Source organism: Elephas maximus, chromosome 17, assembly GCF_024166365.1.
Source record: "Elephas maximus indicus isolate mEleMax1 chromosome 17, mEleMax1 primary haplotype, whole genome shotgun sequence".
Lineage (NCBI taxonomy): Eukaryota > Metazoa > Chordata > Mammalia > Proboscidea > Elephantidae > Elephas > Elephas maximus.
In genome coordinates, this window is record NC_064835.1 from 23,252,188 (window position 1) to 23,263,141 (window position 10,954).

At 44.5% G+C, this 10,954-nt stretch overlaps 1 protein-coding gene across 1 annotated transcript in view; it reads right to left on the reverse strand.

Annotated features, from left to right (window-relative positions):
• Positions 1–10,827, reverse strand: part of LOC126060649 (putative olfactory receptor 8G2) — a 306,855-nt gene extending 296,028 nt beyond the window's left edge. Inside the window, exon 1 of the mRNA XM_049856886.1 lies at positions 10,704–10,827. The gene's annotated coding sequence lies outside the window, so the exon portion shown is untranslated. The remainder of the gene's footprint in view (positions 1–10,703) is intronic.
• Positions 10,828–10,954: the final 127 nt, after the last annotated feature.

Genomic DNA, 10,954 nt, shown 5'->3' on the forward strand with positions numbered 1-10,954 from the left:
CTCTATAGGATTCCACTGCTTAACACAAAGTGTCCACTGAGAGGATGCAGAAAAACCAGGATGGGAAGAAGCATGGATGTATCCCTGTTGAGAATGGTGATTCTGTGCCTAAATCATGGGGACCCAGCTCCTATTGTGGCCCCCAGAGTAGGCAGGCACAAGCCCTAGGCCTGCCATGCCAACATTTTCTACGTGTTTTACTAATGCATCCCTGAAGGAGATCAAAGGAGGTCTTGTGGCAGGTACATCCTCCCTGCCTTGTGGGAGTTGGACAGAGAGCCATGGAACAGAGAGAGAAACAGAGGAAGGCAAGAGTGAAGGGAAGTGACTCAAAAGGGTCAAAACAGCATCAGGTGGGAAGCAAGGGTTAGTGTGCACACAACCTGACATATGGTGGAGCAGGTCCTTCCCGTGGTCCCCTCAGGCTCCTACCTGCCCCACCCCAGCATGGGCTCATGATGCTGACCAAAGTCCTGTACCAAAGGGCTGGGCCAGAGAGATGAGCTGGAACCAATACCTTCAGGATTATGAGTTCTCAGCAAAATCAAGAGCTGAGAAGAGACAGGGTGAGAGCCTATGAACTCATGCAGGATGTTGTTGAGTGGATGTAGCTTTGCTCATCCTATCCCACAACGCTAGCAGAGCCCCGACCTTCCTCCTCCCCCCAGAGCTCGGGAGAGTTAAAATAAGAGCAAAATAAATGCTTCAGGGCAGGGCACAAACTCCAAAAATGTAATATACCCCAGAAGTGGTGGTAGATGCTTGGAATACATCACTGCTTGCTCGGGATCTTTGGAGTTCACCACTGGGCCTTTGACGTAACATGTCATGGTGAACAGCCCTGACCTTCTACAGCCCTTCCTTTGGGCTTTCTGGGGGTCTGGGTGAGTACTTGAGAATTCTATAAACGTAACTTAGGGGACTGAGTAACAGCAGTAAGAGAAGTATGTCTTCTCCAAACATCATTCTGCCTTTTAATCGCTGAGTCCTTGAGGACAGGGACCATGCCTGACTCATTTTGTACATGCTCACCCTGTCCCATCCAGGGAAGGACAAAAACACACTGAGTGCAGGAGTGAGAGGGTAAGTCCCCACTGAGATGATATTTTCTGCACCACGAGAGAGGTCACTGGGCCTCTGCTCTTTTACTGGCCATCAAGCCCTAATGCTCTACCTGTGCTCAGGGGCCTATGGCATTAGCCAGGGCTATCATGAAAGAAAGGCCAAGAAGGTTCCTGTGTCCGCCGTAGGGATAGGAAAGGAGGAAGGACAATCTTGAGCTAGAGTGGACAGATGGAGAAAGGGCACCATGCAGACAGGTAAGGTGCTGGGAGACAGTACCGAATCCCTGACACACCTGGCTGGGCTTGCTAAGAGATGTCCATTCCCATCCCCAGAGACACTGAGGTCAGGCCCCTGAATACTTGGTCTGTATGAGAGCACAGGGGAAGAGGGGGCCCTGAGAAAGAGACAGAGAAAGATATCCATTCGAAGAAGGAGGGATGGGTTCTGCCAACAGCCTCCCTTCCCCGATTTGTATCTCTCCTCCACAGTAACTTCTCTGGGTCCATGGCCAGGCAAGGGGCATGCTGGGGGCTTTCCAGAATGTTTTACTTCCAAGGTCAAGCCTGTACAGAGGCCACAGGGTCAGGACCCTGGGCAGATAGTCTTACCCATGGGAATCCAGACCATGGAAAGGGAAACCTATTGTTGAGGTAAATATTACTGGCAGCTGCGGTACACTGGGGGGTGGGAAGGATGATTAAAGACAGACGTCAGACTAGGATCTCACTACACACAGTGAATAACACGTGGACACACAGACATCCAGTCACACATGTACATAAAGAGAAAGACACAGATTCAAAGATGCCACACAGAAATACTACAGAGTACGAAGAAACTTTGACCAGAAATACACATCTACATAGACCAGGGAACCCCCTGGGTTGGAAATACTCAAGTAGACACAGGCAGAAATACAAAAGCACATACAAAGCTGACTTGCACACATAACAAAAAGATACAGCCCATCTTGTAGACTCACAAACACATATGCAGTCCAAATTCATCCTTCAAAGCCCTTTTCCTCTATAAAGCCTCCTAGGCCACCTCAGAACCAGGCCTGCCTATCCCTCCTCTAAACTCTCCTTTGTAATTTCTGTTTCACTGCTTGTTCTTTAATAGAGACAGCAGTGGATTCACGTGCATACCCCTGGTCTCACCAACTTCTCTGCATGCTCTTAAAAAAATGTCAAGGGCTTGCAGTAGATCTACTGCCCTCATCCTTCACCTATGCACCCATCTCCACAAGGGCCACCAATTTACTATTGCCTCCATCCCTGCAGGGCCCTGCCCCCAGCCCCTTCAACAGAGCAGATAGACACACCTGCCAAGGGTACTCTCAAGGCACCGTGAAGATGCAGGCCTTGGTTCCCCAGGACGGAGGCCATGACGCATGGCATGACTACACGTGTAGTTCTAACCCAAATCTTTTTTTTTTTTTTTAATAACTTTTATTAAGCTTCAAGTGAACGTTTACAAATCCAATCAGTCTGTCACATATAAGTTTACATACATCTCACTCCCTACTCCCACTTGCTCTCCCCCTCTTGAGTCAGCCCTTTCAGTCTCTCCTTTCTTGACAATTTTGCCAGCTTCCCTCTCTCTCTATCCTCCCATCCCCCCTCCAGACAAGAGTTGCCAACACAATCTCAAGTGTCCACCTGATATAATTAGCTCACTCTTCATCAGCATCTCTCTCCCACCCGCTGACCAGTCCCTTTCATTTCTGATGAGTTGTCTTCGGGGATGGTTCCTGTCCTGTGTCAACTGAAGGTCTGGGGAGCATGGCCGCCGGGATTCCTCCAGACTCAGTCAGACCATTAAGTTTGGTCTTTTTATGAGAATTTGGGGTCTGTATCCCACTGATCTCCTGCTCCCTCAGGGGTCCTCTGCTGTGCTCCCTGTCAGGGCAGTCATCGATTGTGGCCGGGCACCAACTAGTTCTTCTGGTCTCAGGATGATGTAGGTCTCTGGTTCATGTGGCCCTTTCTGTCTCTTGGGCTCTTAGTTGTCGTGTGGCCTTGGTGTTCTTCATTTTCCTTTGCTCCAGGTGGGTTGAGACCAATTGCTGTATCTTAGATGGCCGCTTGTTAGCATTTGAGACCCCAGACGCCACATTTCAAAGTGGGATGCAGAATGATTTCATATTAGAATTATTTTGCCAATTGACTAAGAAGTCCCCGCAAACCATGTTCCCCAGACCCCCGCCCTTGCTCCGCTGAGCTTTGAAGCATTCATTTTATCCCGGAAACTTCTTTGCTTTTGGTCCAGTCCAATTGAGCTGACCTTCCATGTATTGAGTGTTGTCTTTCCCTTCACCTAAAGCAGTTCTTATCTACTGATTAATCAATAAAAAACCCTCGCCCACCCTCCCTCCCTCCCCCCCTCGTAACCACAAAAGTATGTGTTCTTCTCAGGTTTACTATTTCTCAAGATCTTATAATAGTGGTCTTATACAATATTTGTCCTTTTGCCTCTGACTCATTTCGCTCAGCATAATGCCTTCCAGGTTCCTCCATGTTATGAAATGTTTCAGAGATTCGTCACTGTTCTTTATCGATGCGTAGTATTCCATTGTGTGAATATACCACAATTTATTTACCCATTCATCCGTTGATGGACACCTTGGTTGCTTCCAACTTTTTGCTATTGTAAACAGAGCTGCAATAAACATGGGTGTGCATATATCTGTTTGTATGAAGGCTCTTGTATCTCTAGGGTATATTCCCAGGAGTGGGATTTCTGGGTTGTATGGTAGTTCTATTTCTAACTGTTTAAGATAACGCCAGATAGATTTCCAAAGTGGTTGTACCATTTTACATTCCCACCAGCAGTGTATGAGAGTTCCAATCTCTCCGCAGCCTCTCCAACATTTATTATTTTGTGTTTTTTGGATTAATGCCAGCCTTGTTGGTGTGAGATGGAATCTCATCGTAGTTTTAATTTGCATTTCTCTAATGGCTAATGATCGAGAGCATTTTCTCATGTATCTGTTGGCTGCCTGAATATCTTCTTTAGTGAAATGTGTGTTCATATCCTTTGCCCACTTCTTGATTGGGTTGTTTGTCTTTTTGTGGTTGAGTTTTGACAGAATCATGTAGATTTTAGAGATCAGGCGCTGGTCGGAGATGTCATAGCTGAAAATTCTTTCCCAGTCTGTAGGTGGTCTTTTTACTCTTTTGGAGAAGTCTTTAGATGAGCATAGGTGTTTGATTTTTAGGAGCTCCCAGTTATCGGGTTTCTCTTCATCATTTTTGGTAATGTTTTGTATTCTGTTTATACCTTGTATTAGGGCTCCTAGGGTTGTCCCAATTTTTTCTTCCATGATCTTTATCGTTTTAGTCTTTATGTTTAGGTCTTTGATCCACTTGGAGTTAGTTTTTGTGCATGGTGTGAGGTATGGGTCCTGTTTCATTTTTTTGCAAATGGATATCCAGTTATGCCAGCACCATTTGTTAAAAAGGCTATCTTTTCCCCAGTTAATTGACACTGGTCCTTTGTCAAATATCAGCTGCTCATACGTGGATGGATCTATGTCTGGGTTCTCAATTCTGTTCCATTGGTCTATGTGTCTGTTGTTGTACCAATACCAGGCTGTTTTGACTACTGTGGCTGTATAGTAGGTTCTGAAGTCAGGTAGGGTGAGGCCTCCCACTTTCTTCTTCTTTTTCAGTAGTGCTTTGCTTACCCGGGGCTTCTTTCCCTTCCATATGAAATTGGTGATTTGTTTCTCTATCCCCTTAAAATATGACATTGGAATTTGGATCGGAAGTGCGTTAAATGTATAGATGGCTTTTGGTAGAATAGACATTTTTACTATGTTAAGTCTTCCTATCCATGAGCAGGGTATGTTTTTCCACTTAAGTATGTCCTTTTGAATTTCTTGTAGTAGAGCTTTGTAGTTTTCTTTGTATAGGTCTTTTACATCCTTGGTAAGATTTATTCCTAAGTATCTTATCTTCTTGGGGGCTACTGTGAATGGTATTGATTTGGTTATTTCCTCTTCGGTGTTCTTTTTGTTGATGTAGAGGAATCCAAGTGATTTTTGTATGTTTATTTTATAACCTGAGACTCTGCCAAACTCTTCTATTAGTTTCAGTAGTTTTCTGGAGGATTCCTTAGGGTTTTCTGTGTATATAATCATGTCATCTGCAAATAGTGATAACTTTACTTCTTCCTTGCCAATCCGGATACCTTTTATTTCTTTGTCTAGCCTAATTGCCCTGGCTAGGACTTCCAGCACGATGTTGAATAAGAGCGGTGATAAAGGGCATCCTTGTCTGGTTCCCGTTCTCAAGGGAAATGCTTTCAGGTTCTCTCCATTTAGAGTGATGTTGGCTCTTGGCTTTGCATAGATGCCCTTTATTATGTTGAGGAATTTTCCTTCAATTCCTATTTTGGTAAGAGTTTTTATCATAAATGGGTGTTGGACTTTGTCAAATGCCTTTTCTGCATCAATTGATAAGATCATGTGGTTTTTGTCTTTTGTTTTATTTATGTGATGGATTACATTAATGGTTTTTCTGATATTAAACCAGCCTTGCATACCTGGCATAAATCCCACTTGATCAGGGTGAATTATTTTTTTGATGTGTTGTTGGATTCTATTGGCTAGAATTTTTTTGAGGATTTTTGCATCTATGTTCATGACGGATATAGGTCTATAATTTTCTTTTTTTGTAATGTCTTTACCTGGTTTTGGTATCAGGGAGATGGTGGCTTCATAGAATGAGTTGGGTAGTATTCTGTCATTTTCTATGCTTTGAAATACCTTTAGTAGTAGTGGTGTTAACTCTTCTCTGAAAGTTTGGTAGAACTCTGCAGTGAAGCCGTCCGGGCCAGGGCTTTTTTTTGTTGGGAGTTTTTTGATTACCGTTTCGATCTCTTTTTTTGTTATGGGTCTATTTAGTTGTTCTACTTCTGAATGTGTTAGTTTAGGTAGGTAGTGTTTTTCCAGGAATTCATCCATTTCTTCTAGGTTTTCAAATTTGTTAGAGTACAATTTTTCATAATAATCTGAAATGATTCTTTTAATTTCATTTGGTTCTGTTGTGATGTGGTCCTTCTCATTTCTTATTTGGGTTATTTGTTTCCTTTCCTGTATTTCTTTAGTCAGTCTAGCCAATGGTTTATCAATTTTGTTAAGTTTTTCAAAGAACCAGCTTTTGGCTTTGTTAATTCTTTCAATTGTTTTTCTGTTCTCTAATTTTTTTAATTCATTTAGTTCAGCTCTAGTTTTTATTATTTGTTTTCTTCTGGTGCCTGATGGATTCTTTTGTTGCTCACTTTCTATTTGTTCAAGTTGTAGGGACAGTTCTCTGATTTTGGCTCTTTCTTCTTTTTGTATGTGTGCATTTATTGATATAAATTGGCCTCTGAGCACTGCTTTTGCTGTGTCCCAGAGGTTTTGATAGGAAGTATTTTCATTCTCGTTGCTTTCTATGAATTTCCTTATTCCCTCCTTAATGTCTTCTATAACCCAGTCTTTTTTCAGAAGGGTGTTGTTCATTTTCCAAGTATTTGATTTCTTTTCCCTAGTTTTTCTGTTATTGATCTCTAGTTTTATTGCCTTGTGGTCTGAGAAGATGCTTTGTAATATTTCGATGTTTTGGACTCTGCAAAGGTTTGTTTTATGACCTAATACGTGGTCTATTCTAGAGAATGTTCCATGTGCGCTAGAAAAAAAAGTATATTTTGCAGCAGTTGTCCAACCCAAATCTTAATGTTAACCAGGATTCCACACCTGTCAACCCTACCCCCTACTCCAAACCTATTTCCAGGGACAACTCTAAACCCGCAGTGCTTTTAAGTACAAACTTTGGAACAACTGTACCTCAGGAAGGTAAGAAATGAATTCTTCCAAAAGCCTGAGTGAGCTTGGAAGTGGATTCTTCCACCTTCAAGCCTCCAGATGAGAACACATCCTAGTGAACACCTTGATTGCAGTCTTGTGAGACCATAAGCAAAGGACTAAGCTAAGCCCTGCCTATACTCCCGACTGCAGAAAATAGAGCGTAATAAATGGATATGGTTTTAAGCCACCAAGTTTGTGGTACGTTTTTATGCAGCAGGAGATAGGGAAAAAATAGGGACAGAGAAGGCATCTAGGGAACCCTTCTCCTTCAGCTCTCTATAAAAATAAGTAGCTCTGGAGGGTCCACAGCCTTCCTAATAAGCCATGGCTCCCTTGTCCTGCATGTTAAATGTAAAGTAACCTTGAGTGCCTTCACCTGATAATTGATATGAGAGTGGCATATATTGGAAAAAGCTAAAAACAACAGCAACAACAAAACTGACAGTGATCTTGCAGAAGAAGGTGGGAAGGTTTTCCCCAGCAGCAATAAAGTAACGAAAACTTGAAAAAAAACCGTAGGTTTAACAGGTAGCTCCAGATTTTCTTTGAGCTCGGAAGGGAGGAACAATCTAAATAGGATCACAAGGAGAAAATGTTCAATAAATATTTGTTGAATAAATTTTGCCAAGATGATTGGAGAAAACAAAGGGTTTACTTGAGATCATAGTGCCAGTATCCCCAAAGGGGCTCATCAGACCAAATCTTCAGAACTTGTTTCTAGAAACTACACAGTCACCAGCTCATCATATCCACTCTGCTTCCTCAGAGGTAGAACCTAAGTTGTGAATCAAGGCTAGGAGGGATGAGAACAGGTAACCCATACAGTAGCTATGGGTGATTTCTCTGACCATAGGAAGGGCTGCTAAGTTTTGGGATTTAGCCAGTTTCCACAACCACGATGATAAGGTCAACATCACCTGCATTTATGCGATATCCTGTAGCACTCTGTCCTGGCCCACAGGAAAGCAGCTGACCTAAAGGCACTGTTAGGGATTGAATTGTGTCCCCCAAAAATGTGCATCAACTTGGCTAGACCATGATTCCCAGTATTGTGTGGTTGTCCTCCATTGCGTGATCTGATGTAATTACTTCTGTATGTGTTATAAATCCTAACCTCCATGATGTTAATGAGGTAGGACACAATCTATAGAACTTGGTCGTATCTTGAGTCAATCTCTTTTGAGATATAAAAGAGAGAAGCAAGCCGAGAGGAGGGGGACCTCATCACCATCAAGCAAGAAGAGCAGGAGGGAAGCACGTTCTTTGCATCTTGGATCCCTGCACTGAGAAGCTCCTAGGCCAGGGGAAGATTTATGACAAGGACCTTCCCCGAAGCTGACAGAGAGAGAAAGCCTTCCCCTGGAGCTGGCACCTTGAATTTGGACTTCTAGCCTCATAAACGGTGAGAGAATAAATTTTGCTTTGTTCAAGCCATCCACTTGTGATATTTCTCTTATAGCACCACGAGGTAACTAAGACAGGCAGTAACCAAAAACTTGAAAATGCATCTCTTCTGTCCTGGATTTGATCTGGAAGAATGTAGCACAAGCAGCACTTGTATATAAGGGTAAAAGTTTGCAAGGTAGCAGACAACTGGCTTCTAGAAGCATAGGCCTCAGGAATAGCAACTTCATCTAACACAGAAGACCAAGGGACTTTGGGAAATCAGCATAACTGGAAACTCTAAAAAAGTTAGTATACACACACAGACATTCTGAGTGCTCAGTGCACATCTGGGTGATTCAGATCAAATGAAGCTACAAGTGTGGCCAGTTTACCCAAAGGTTATGGACAAACTAATTTGATAGAGTAAAGGCAGGGGGACTAAGAATGTGACTGCCAGAAGAGGGAAAAACAGTAACTAAGTGTCAGTGTCACCTCTGAAAAGGCATAAAACCAAAAAAACAAAACAGTGGCCATCAAGTGGATTCCCACTTACTGTGACCGTATGTGTTTCAGGGTAGAACTGTACTCCGTAGTGTTTTCAAAGACTGTGACCTTGCAGGAGGACATCGCCAGATCTCTCTTTCGAGGTGCCCCTAGGTGGATCTGAACCACCAACCTTTCAGTTAGTACCTGAGTGTTTAACCATTTGAGCCACCTAACCCGCTGCCATTGATTCCGACTCATAGTGACCCTATGGAACACAGTAGAACCGCCCCATAGGGCTTCCAAGAAGCAGCTGGTTGATTTGAACTGCCCACCTTTTGGTTAGCAGTCGAGCCCTTACCCACTGTGCAACCAGGGTCCTTGAGCCACCCAGGGACTCCATAATATACGTTAACTCGTATAAGTGCACCGCAAAGCTATAATTTGCCCCTTATGGCTCAAAAACTGGCAGTATATGAACTCAAGAGCATAAAACATTTATTTCTTTAGCATAGTGCCTGGCAAGTTGGTCACACTTAGTAAATACATCTGGGTCTCTGAGGTGATTACTGGGAAGGGGAGAAGGTTATGAAGCAGAACGTTGTAATGGGAAAGATGATCATGTCTCCACTGATGGTCTTGGTTCCTTGGTCCAAAGCTTGTGAGCAATTTCTGACAGAACTTGGCCATTGAGATCGAAGCGTGGAGTGGCTGATGATATTCCTATTAGAAATGAGAGTAAACCAATCTGGGAAATGGGGATACCAGAAAGAAAGCAGCTCTGCTTGAAGACAGACATGTGAGATTGGGAGATAAAAGATTTTGAAACTAAAGAGATAGGAAACTTTTTGCATAAATAAGATCCATTTAGGGGCAGATACGGGAAAAAATAAATGTGAAGAGTGCAAGAAATGGGCCTAGGGAGGTCCTCTCGTTTATGTTCGCAGGGGGAGAGTGTCACATGTGACAAAGTAGAAGAATAAGAATGTCATCAGAGAATATGTGGAAGATCAGAAGCTGAAAAATCCAGGCAGTAAGGATATCGGTCAGCTTTGAAATGAATATATTTAAATGGATCTGCGGTGAGCTATTCTCTCCACATTTATTTCCTTTTCAGATAGTGTTTTTGAGAAGATGTACAGAACCTGCTGACATCCTTCACTTCCATGCTGGAACTATTTGCAGAATATTTGTGATTGGTCTAGAATTAAATCGTATTCTTAGGATCTGTATCATCTTAATATTCACCTAACAGACCGGGCTTGGTTTTTCCTCTCACTGCTTTAATCCCCAGGAAGGCCACTGCTACTGAGGAGGCTGTATTAGTTACCTAATGCTGCTTAAGAAATTGCCCCAAAACTTAGTAGTCTAAAACAAAAAATACTATGTGGGTCAGGAACTTGGGAGTGGCTTAGAAGGGTGCTTCTGACTTCCATGAGGTTGCAGTCCAGACATCCGCCAGGGCAGCAGTCATCTGAAAGCTTGACTGGAGCTACAGGGTCTGCTTCCAAGTTCACTCACATGCCTGAGGGCCAAAGGTGTTAAGACCCCAACACATGAGCCTATCCATTGAGCAGATTGAATATCCTCAAAACAGGGCACTCTCTTCCACAGAGGCAAGTCCAGAGGCCGCCCTTGGGGGTCCGTAGTTACACTGAGGAGCCCAGGGGGACAAATACAGAGAGATTCCTGGGGAGGCTCCGTTCACACAGGGGTGCTCCATGGGGGCGGCTCTCCAACCCTCCTCAGGAACTCCCTCGAGGGGCCAGGGGCAGCAGACACATAGGATCATTCTCCTACACAGAGGCACCTTGGGGGCGGCCCCCATACAAACACCTCAGAGTCCCCGGAGGGCCGCCCGCAGCCCTACCCCTTGGGGTGCGCGCCTGGTCCCGCTGTCTTCGCTCCCGCTTACCGGGATGTCCGGGTGCGGGACGCGGCTCCGGGGCTGACTGGCTCTACACCGCGGGCCTCCAGCCTTCATTGGCCGCTCGGCGGGCCTGCGTACTGGGTCCCAACGCCGGGAGCAGAGGGCGCAGGCGGAGCTGCAGACTGAGGCGGCAGCGGCGTGGGGGCGCGCTCCCGCAGCACACCCACCCACCCCGCCCCCCGCCGCCAGCCGCTGCGGCGCGCGCGCCCGCCCCTCCCGGCCCAGCTGGACACCGG